We start from the raw sequence: 9,818 nt of genomic DNA, 5'->3' as shown, positions 1-9,818 counted from the left end.
TACTGAAGAAATTTGCAGGTTCAAGTCAGTTCTTCTGCAAAACCCAAACCAGGCATAAGTCTCACTGGATGGAGGAGGAAAAAGTATCTGTTCCACCAACGGTTCTCGTTCTGCCGGCATAGAAGAAAAATCTGGTAGCAACAACATCTCACTGGACTAATGCAGCTCTGATAACTTTTATATTTGGCTCTTTCCACTCAAAAAGATGGGGACTTTTTTTGGGTCCAATGCTTGGCAAATTGGAGGGTACGGCAAGGTGTGAGTCAGGTTCCTGTCTATTCTTTGGAACCGAGAAGCACCATATATATACAAGCACAATCTGAGCTCATGCACAGATTCATTGGAGGAGACAGACGAGTTCCCGGACTCAAAGGCTGCAGCACTGAAACATAGACAAACATGAAGAACTACTTTCTCGTGTTCATGCTCTGTGGCGCACTTCCATGCGCATTGTCAAGCCCTCCGCAATATAGGTACGATTTTACTGACTTATTTTATCCACTTCTTTTCTTATTGTTCTGCTGCCCATGTGTATGATATCTGAGAATCTACCCCACTCATTGGAATAGGGATTTTTCCCAGGTAGGTTGGTGTGCAGACTGGGAATGCCTATGCAACTTTGGGATAAAAGCAAAATTAGCAATATTTGCAATAGCTAGCAATATTTATGGGTTCTACATAAAACTGGTGGTTCTGCTGGTTTATTGTTTTATTGGTTGTTGTTATTGGTTATATTTTGTTTATATTTCCTCCTGTTCTATGTATACAGTTGCATTTATGTTCAATTTTAATCCTACTATGTTTTATGATTTTGCTTGTTATTGTTATTTACTTTTATTTGTATTTTTTGAAATATTGTAATGTGAGCCACCCAGATAGCCTCTGGCTAGGGGGTGGCATACAAATGAGATAAATAAATAAGTGCCTCTAGGGAGCACTTTGGGTAAAAGAAAAATACCTAATACAGTGGTGTCATAATTGCAAGTAGTGTTCCTGAAGTCATTCCAAACAGGAAGGTTCTCTTTTATTGATGCTGGGGCAAAATTGTACTTTCTTGAAAATGTGACATCTGCTTCCACAGATTCAAATAATCCAGTGCTCTAGTTTTTAACGTTAATAGGCGACAGTCATTGATGCCCTGAAAGAATAAATGCCTGCCTCCTATAACGTAATGGACTGAGGATCTAATGATGCTTTCAGTTTTTAAATAGGCAGTATTTAGATCCCAGCTGTGGATGGATAAATATATGGAAACTTGGTCTTCCATTTCTGAAGCATCTGGGCAATCTGTTTCTATTGATAGATGTATCATTGCATATTTATGTACACTTGTAGGCATGCCTTCCATACATGTTTAATGTAAATGAATTATTTTATTTTGTGTAAGGAAATTGTATTTTTAAATTTAACATAGATATGGTTTTAGCGAAACTCACATTTAAAATTGTGTTTAAAGAATAGGAGTAATGCATTAACCCCAGATGTATGGGTCTGTACATCTTGGAGTTAAGGCCCACAATTAATGATGCTCTGAATCCAAATCCTTAACAAGCATTAACCAACTGGGTGGCCTTTTGCTGGAAAAGGTCATCCTGGCCAATGAACAACAGTGATCTTCAGGCCTAATTCTAGGTTAGAAATCTATTCTGTCTGTGTCTCAAGATGTAACAAATATTCATTCCAGAAATGCCGATGCTTCAAGGGAACTGTGTGCAGCTCGCCTGAATTTTGATTCTGTCTCCAGCCTCCGAGGTGAAGTCCTGTTCTTTAAAGACAGGTAAATGAGTTCTTAAAGAAAAAATGGAGGACCAGGTCCCACAGCAGGGAGTTGCCCCATCCAAAACATCAGTGGAAACACTTCTATGAAGGGCAGCTTTAGACATCACCCCAGCAGTGCTTCCCCGTCAGGGGCTAACTGCTTCATAAATATTGAGGCAGGAGGAGTTTTCGAAGGACAGGTGGAAGTGGTGAGGTGGTGGTAGAAGGAAGATGGCTATGCATTACCTTTCCTAAAGCCATTCCGCCACGTTTCCTCCTGAATCTTTTCCCCAGAGCATTGCTCATTCCAAGCAGTCTTTTTCCCATTCTTGGGGTTGGTCCTACATTTTAGTGCATGTTCCCTGATCCTTCCCTCTCACGGAAGCCCCTCCTGCCCTTCACAGCAGATCAGGGACCCTTTTGAAAGGGATAAGCTGTGATGCAGTTAGAAGGCAGCAGTCCCTGAAAATCAGAGAGAGGCATTTATTGTGAGTGGAATCCTTCCAGCTGCAAAGGCAGATCCTGGATCCCTCCCTCCCGGTCTGACTGGGGACCTCCCCCAACCGGATCTGAGGACAAATTTGGCAGGCAAGAAAAGCATCCCATGCCATTCATTGATCACTGTCTTCATACTCAACATGGGTTTGTTTATTTATTTATTTAACGCTTTTATATGCCATCCTATTATATAAAGATCTCAGGATGGCTTACAGGGTTGTAGCCTTCTTTGGCACAGGAGCCGCAGCTGCAGAAGCAATGAATGTTTCTACCTTTGCAATGGCAACACTCCAAAGCAGAGTTCTGATCATAACAATCCCACCCGACTGTTCCCATTTACTGCTGGGACCAGCAACGACAGTGTGAATGCTCCCCAAGTGAATCAGCTCGGGCTGGAAGGACAGTGTGGCTACAATGAGCTGACAGAGGGGCTGCCTGAACTAATGTCATTGCCTTGCTCAATGGGATAGTTCACAGGGGTCAGTCTGTTAATCTCCCATCAAGCAGAAGTTATTGAATCTCATGGCACTGGTTGACTGCAGGCTGAACATGAGTCAGCAGTGTGATGCGGTGGCCAAGAGGGCGAACGCCACCCTGGGTTGCATAGCCAGAAGTGTGGCTTCTAGAGCAAGAGAGGTATTACTACCACTCTATACGACTCTGGTGCACCCGCAACTGGAGTATTGTGCTCAGTTCTGGGCTCCACATTACAGGAAGGATATAGCCATGTTAGAGTCAGTGCAGCGTAGGGCCACAAGGATGGTGGTCGGATTGCAGGGGGTGGGGTATGAGGTGAGATTGAGGGAACTGGGTCTTTTCAGCCTGGAGAAGAGGAGAGTCAGGGGGAATCTGTTGGCAACATACAGGTATGTGAGGGGGTGTCACATGGAGATGGATAGATACCAGTTCTCCCCTGCAGAAGAGGGCAGAACACACTCCAACGGAGTGAAGATCAGGGAACCAAGGTTCAATTTGGATGCCAGGAAGTACTTCCTGACAGTTAGGACCCCGAGGGTAAGGAATGGGCTTCCATGGGATGTGCTTGAAGCCCCATTGGTGAGGGTTTTCAAGGATAGGCTGGACATGCACATGGTGGGCATGTTGTGAGTGGAGACGGCTGGAGTTGGGGGTCAGACTAGATGGCCCGAGAGGCCCCTTCTGACTTACTTTGTCTGTATGTGTGGTACATTGTGGATCTGTCTCATTCAGTACAGGATGCCAAGGGGCCATATCCAAACTGCACACATGCACACACACACTTCACTTGCCAAGAACTCAGGGACAGGTTTCTTCCCTTTGCAAAGTGCAGTGATAAAGTAAAAGTGAATTCTTCTCTTTATTTTTCTGTCTTAGATGGTTCATTCGGAGGAACCTTAGCAATCCAGATATTATGAATATTTCTTTGTCTGCATTCTGGCCATCTGTGAAGCACCAGATAGATGCTGCTTATGAGGTTGAAAACCTAATAATTTTTTTTAAAGGTAATTATTCACAGAGGAATTTTACTACTAGGTGTGGGGAGAACAGTCTTATCCAGGTAAGCAAAAGGAACAGAAGAATGAGTTTTTCCCTTCCCTCCTCTCTGCTTTGGGGAGATCATTTATCTTATTATTCCTGCCCCCCACAATCAGCACAATTGTTGTAGAATGAAAACTGGTGATGATAGTAGGCTTTCCTCCAATTACAGAGCTGTGCCCAGTAAATTTACTTTTTTAGTTTGCTGCATTTGCTTACTTCTATTGATTTATAATCATCCTTTCTGCCCCCAAATGTTTGCAGTTCCAACTCTCTCCTGGATCCTTCCCTAGCACATCCATGCATGGTTTTTATAAGATAGACCAACAAATTAATGCAAGCACATACATGACAAACATGAATGTAAAGATCTTCTTGAAGCCAATTTGACCAAATGTAGTTTAACAAGAGGGCTTTCAGGTACTGAACAGATAGTAAAGTGAGGAGAAGAGGGTATTCCATAGCAAGGGCACCACCATTAAGCAAGACTTTCTTGGTGCCACTAGGGGCAGGAGGAAACTCGTGGAGGGCCTGTGAAGCAGATCCCAGGCTGATATGTGCCTCGATGAGAGACGTGGGAACGATGCAGTTCGAAGTGTGCAATCCTGCACACATTTACCATTAACTCAGGTCACTGAACGCAAAGGAACTTACTTCTGAGTGGAACCATACCATCAACACAGTTCCACAGCTCAGCTTAAAGAGCCATAATTCAGTTGAAGTGTACCTGGCTTGCATGCTGGCAGCCCCGGGTTCAAATCCCAGGAGGGCAGAAAAAGCTCCTGTCTGAAACTCCAGAGAGCTCCTGTCTGGATGTTCAGACAGGACCAGTTAGCCCAGGGGCATACCTCTATATAAGGTAACTTTCTATGGTCCTAAATGTTCACCTGTGAGGTGTTATCCCACAGGCATGAGATTTAAACCCTAAAATTTTGTTCCCCCACAAAGGACTTTGTCAGCAGTTTCTCTCCTTTTGCTTAACAGGGCAGCAGTACTGGGCTTTCAGTGCAAATATTGAACAGCAGGGCTTCCCAAAGAACATTCGCAGCTTGGGTTTCCCTAAAAAGGTGAAGGAAATTGACGCTGCTGTTTATGACAGAAACACCAGGAAAACATACTTCTTTTCAGGAAACAACTATTGGAGGTAATGAAGAGGAGGTATTTATTTTTTGAACAATCCTGAAAGCAAGATGTCCCTTCCCTTCCCTTCCCTTCCCTTCCCTATTCCACTTTTCAGGATACAAAGGTGGTCTTTGTGATATCAGCACAAAAGCAGGTAGAAAACCACAGGACCATTGCTGTTTGGCAGCCCTCTGGAGCAGGCCTTGATTTTCCTTTTAACCTGCTTCTCTTTCTTTCTCTCTCATGGAATCTTCCCCATGTTTTAATCCTTTGCAAGGAAACTCCGTTCATGTGCTACAATGAATTACTTTTGTTTCTGATGCTGCACATCTCTAAAACATCCAGATGTCCACCATAAGTGTGACTGTGTCTGGAACCAAGAAAATAGCCCAGACCAGAAACTTCCTTGCTCCATTATTGGCAGCCCAGGCTAGGGTCCAGAGAACCCAAGTTAAATTCAAGCTCCTCTTCTTCCACCACCTTTAATAATTTTCTACCTCTTCAGAGCAGTAGAAAGTTACAGTAGTGGTCCAAAAGTGGTAGGCTAACTTCAGAAAACAATGGAATAAAGTCATGCAGTCGCCAAAACTTTCAAAACCTCTGTCCAAAACCTCTGTCCAAATAGTATGGCAAGGACTTGCATGTTCCTAAAATCAGCTTTTCCCAGCCTTGTGTCAAGAGTCATCCTATCCTGCTCCTAACATGGAGTTGCCTTTTCCATCGCAGATGTGAGCTGCACCTACAATTTCATTGAACTGACCATCCTTCACCAAGATCCCTTTCTTGCTCAGTTGCAACTACTCCAAACTCATTGGCATATACTTGCAATTGAGATTTTTTTCATAGAATCATAGAATAGTAGAGTTGGAAGGGGCCATGAAGGCCATCGGGTCCAACCCCCTGCTGTTGCAGGACACCAGTTGACACCATCCCACTCAGATGGCTGTCCAGTTTCTTTTTGAATGTCTCTAGTGTGGGAGAGCCCACCACATGAATGAGCCCACCTTTATGAATGTCTCTAGGCAGCTGGTTCCATTGTCATAGTGCTCTGTCAGTAAGGAAACTTTTCCTGATGTCCAGCCTGAATCTGGGTTGTCAAAGCTTGAACTGACTATTCCGCGCGCTACACTCTGGCATCTGCAAGAAGAGATCTTGACCTTCCTCTTTGTGACAGCCTTTGAGGTACTTCTAGAGGGATATCACGTCCCCCCTCAGCCTTCTCTTCTCAAGGCTGAACACGGCCAGTTCTCTCAGTCTCTTCTCATGGGGCAGTGTTTCCAAACCCTGGATCACTTTGTTGTCCTCCTCTTTCTAATGCCCCAACATGCCTTACTTTACACTTGCTTATATTGAACTGCATTTACCAGCTACACATCTGGAAAGGTTAAAGGAAGCAATTTCCACTTTAAGATCGTCTATAAGTTTACAGATGGATTGATCTCCAAATCATTTCTTTCCTTAGGTATGATGAAACCAAATCTTCCATGGAAAGAGGCTATCCAAGGAAGATAGCAGCAGATTTCCCTGGAATTGGCCCTAAGGTGGACGCTGCCTTCCAGCATAACGGTAAGCAAAAGTGGTCTTCAGGGGCAGCAAACCAGCAAAGGATGGTTACTGTGTCATGAAAACAACCAGGTAGGTCAAGCATTAGTTTATATCCTGGCACATCATGAGCATCGGTAGGCAGAATCCCAGCAGCTGATGCCATGATCACAGAAAGCCATGCTGGAACCTAGGGAAACTTTGAAAATTTCACCAGGGACCTTGTTCATGGGAGTGGGCAAAACAAGATCTGAGAGGATGCTACCTATACAATCCTTGAGAATTGCATAGGATATTCAGTGCCTATAATGAAATGGCTGGTCCATTTTGTGTGCTATCCTGTGTGGCTGCCCATAACCCTTCAAACATCCCTATAGAGGGCAGCATTGCACCTCCCAAAGGTGCAGGCAACCAAGACATAGACCAACCAACCTCCATCTTCCACCCCTGCTTGAGAGGAGGAGCCGAGGCACCCCCAGGGTTCCTTGTATCCTGCAGGAACCTCGCTGCTCCCCGCCCTGACCCCTGGAGTTCCCCTGCACATGACTCACAAAGGATTGCAGCAACTAGGCAGGCAGAGGAGGTGCATTCCCCAGTGGGAGCCCGACCTCTGACCTGGAAAAGTATTTCTGAAGTCAGAGCTGCAACTCCAACCTATCCTGTGGTCATCTAAACAGTATCTAGTAGCCATGGGATCACACCCTTGTTTACCACAGTGCTCTCTGGTTGCCGGCTTTCAAAGTACTTGAGTTCCAAGTCGTAAGAAACATTTCAGTGATGATCGCAGAAAAGGAAAAAAATACAGAAATGTTACAATGCTGAGGAAGTTCTATAGTCTGTTTTACCTGAAAATCTTTACCCATCTTCTCCGTATCCCTTCAGGAAACTTCTATTTTTTTAATGGCCAGCAACAGTATGAGTTCGACATCACACGCAAAATGGTCACTAAGCGAATGAAGAGCAGCAGCTGGCTGGGCTGCTAATGATGCCAGAGGAGGAAAAGTCTCCAGGAAACAGAATTTCTGCCTCGCCATCCATTAAACTTTAGACATATTGTTGTCCTGTTGGCCATTTGGGTTTTGTGGCTGCAGTCACCAATATACTTTCATAAGAGACGCATTCAAGGCCAACATGCTCAGGCACACATGTACGCACAGCACCTTTTAATAGAATCCTTTCTCCAGCATTTATTAGAAGCGCATTATTTCTTTGCTTAGGACAGGCTGCTGCTCCCTCCTTTTGGAGCACTGGAAAACTGAAAGACATCCAAACACAGCAGTTTGTAACTTGAACATCACATTAAGCTCGGGGGAAATTGGCTGGACTTGATGCCTTCCATGCTAAGTGGAACGCCTCCCTTTTCACTTTTCTGGAGAATGAATCTGGTGTTATGCAGCCTTCGGCAGTGTTATGCAACTCTTTGCCTTTTATTGGCCTAGTTAACAATTGTGCCTTTCCAAACGTCATGGCTACTTTATGGCTGTCTAAGTATGATTAAATCGTTTGTAAATCATATCCAAGCTCCTGAATTCTGAGCCTTTTCTTTTTAACTGAGCCAGGCATGGATGCTGAAGAATCGGGCACAAGCTTCCCGGATGCAACTCCTTAATGTCCTACACCCTTTACCAGGATGGCACCTCAGTCCTACATCTGACATCTCAGCTGGTGCATCAAGCACCATCCCAGCTGTGGCTTTGAGTTCTCGGGAGCAATCCCAGAGATGGGCTTTTCTGGGTAGGGAGGTGTACAGCAAGCACCAGCAGCTTATGCAATATACTGGGGAAGCCCCAGCCTCCTTGCCCTGAGCTCCAAAGAAAAACCCGTGGACAGCTCCAGGCTGCCCATAATTCTCTGAGCCTGGGGGGTGCAGGCAGCCATGCGCAGGCCATTATGGGATTGTGCTGCCTGATGCAGCCACAGAGCATCTGCACAATAAGAGAATGCTGCCAAGCAGCAACTTTATTTATTTCATAGCCAAAGTGCTCTGGGACGTTTACAACAGTCACAACTAGAGCTGTGTGCAGAGGGCCTCCCAGGAATTCCTTGCCCAGTTTGTGGCCAGAGAAACTGCAGTGGGGACACCATTTCACCACATTTGTTCAAGGGGAGAGGAAATTCTCCAGCTCCAGTTTCTTGTAGGCGGGGATCGCCTTTTGCAGCATGAGTAGCGCAGCTTCCTTCTTTATTCTTTTTTTGGCTGCATCAGGGCTTTTTTGGAAGCGTGTGTGTGCTTGTTCGTGGGGGGGGGCAGTTGCATTGCGACTGGAAAAAGCCACTGTTCCGCATCTTCCACAATGCCCCCCCCCCCACAACTTGCATTGTTCAGTGGTGATTTGGGAGAAGGAGAGACAAGTCAGTTGCCATTAAAATGGTAGAAGAACTTTGGAAGAAAACCTCTTGTTCTTCCTGAAGGGTGGGGAAAGGTAAGGAAAGAAGAATGTCAGAGCTATTTTAAGAGAACTGTCTTCAGAGAGGTCATTGCATACTTATTTGGAGTGTCCTTGGAGATGCTTTAGAGCTAGCCAAATCATGATGAGGTGGTTAACGGAGCCGCCTGTGCTTCCAGAGCCAAAAAAATCCCTTTGACCTCACAGTATCTCCCCTGGGCTTCAAATGGGAAAGCAAAGAAGCTCATGTGTCTGTGCAATGAAAGAGAGGACACCCCCTCACGCTCCTTGGCACCGCATAGGTAAGGTAAGTCTAAGAAGCCAAGCCCAGCCCATAAGAATTCCTCCAAAATTCTCTTCTCCTTTGGCTTCCTTTTCAAAAGCAATGCCTCTTCAGTCAAATTGAATAAGATCGGTAAAAAGAGGGTGCGGTAAAATTTTGGCACAGTGCTAATGAAAACTATAAAATAACAAACAAGTTCAAATCTACAGTGCAAAAAATTAACCAAACAGAAGCTAGCAGCAATGCAGAGATTTAAAATATGATACCAGATTTAAAAAACAAAACAAATCTGAAAAGCTCAAGCCTGATCTCAACAGCCCAAGGGTGCTATTGACTTTATTAAAGCTCCTTTTCATTAAACCCTTCAGCCACATTCCTTTGATTTGGTTGGTACCCAAAACATACTTGATGTGTACCTGGGTGTGTAAATTACTTTTGGTCTGATTGCTTTGCCAAGAGCCTACCTCATGATCTTTACTATTAAACATATAAAGGCTTGCACAACAAGAGACGCATTAAAGATTAACATATTTGTAATGGCAAACCTTGCCATGGGCCAGAGAGCACATCATTCTCCTGCCGAGACAGCGGTAATTCCAACACTCCAAGCACATGTAAAGGGCACCTTTGTCAATAAGCCACAGAAGTGGAGAATTGCAGGACAGGCTTTAAGCCTAGCCTCCCGCTCAGTGCTGGAAATCCAGAGCTAAAGC

This window comes from Varanus komodoensis, unplaced genomic scaffold (genome assembly GCF_004798865.1).
Source record: "Varanus komodoensis strain SLA01 unplaced genomic scaffold, ASM479886v1 scaffold4, whole genome shotgun sequence".
In the NCBI taxonomy this organism is placed as follows: domain Eukaryota; kingdom Metazoa; phylum Chordata; class Lepidosauria; order Squamata; family Varanidae; genus Varanus; species Varanus komodoensis.
This window is presented reverse-complemented; position numbering follows the sequence as displayed.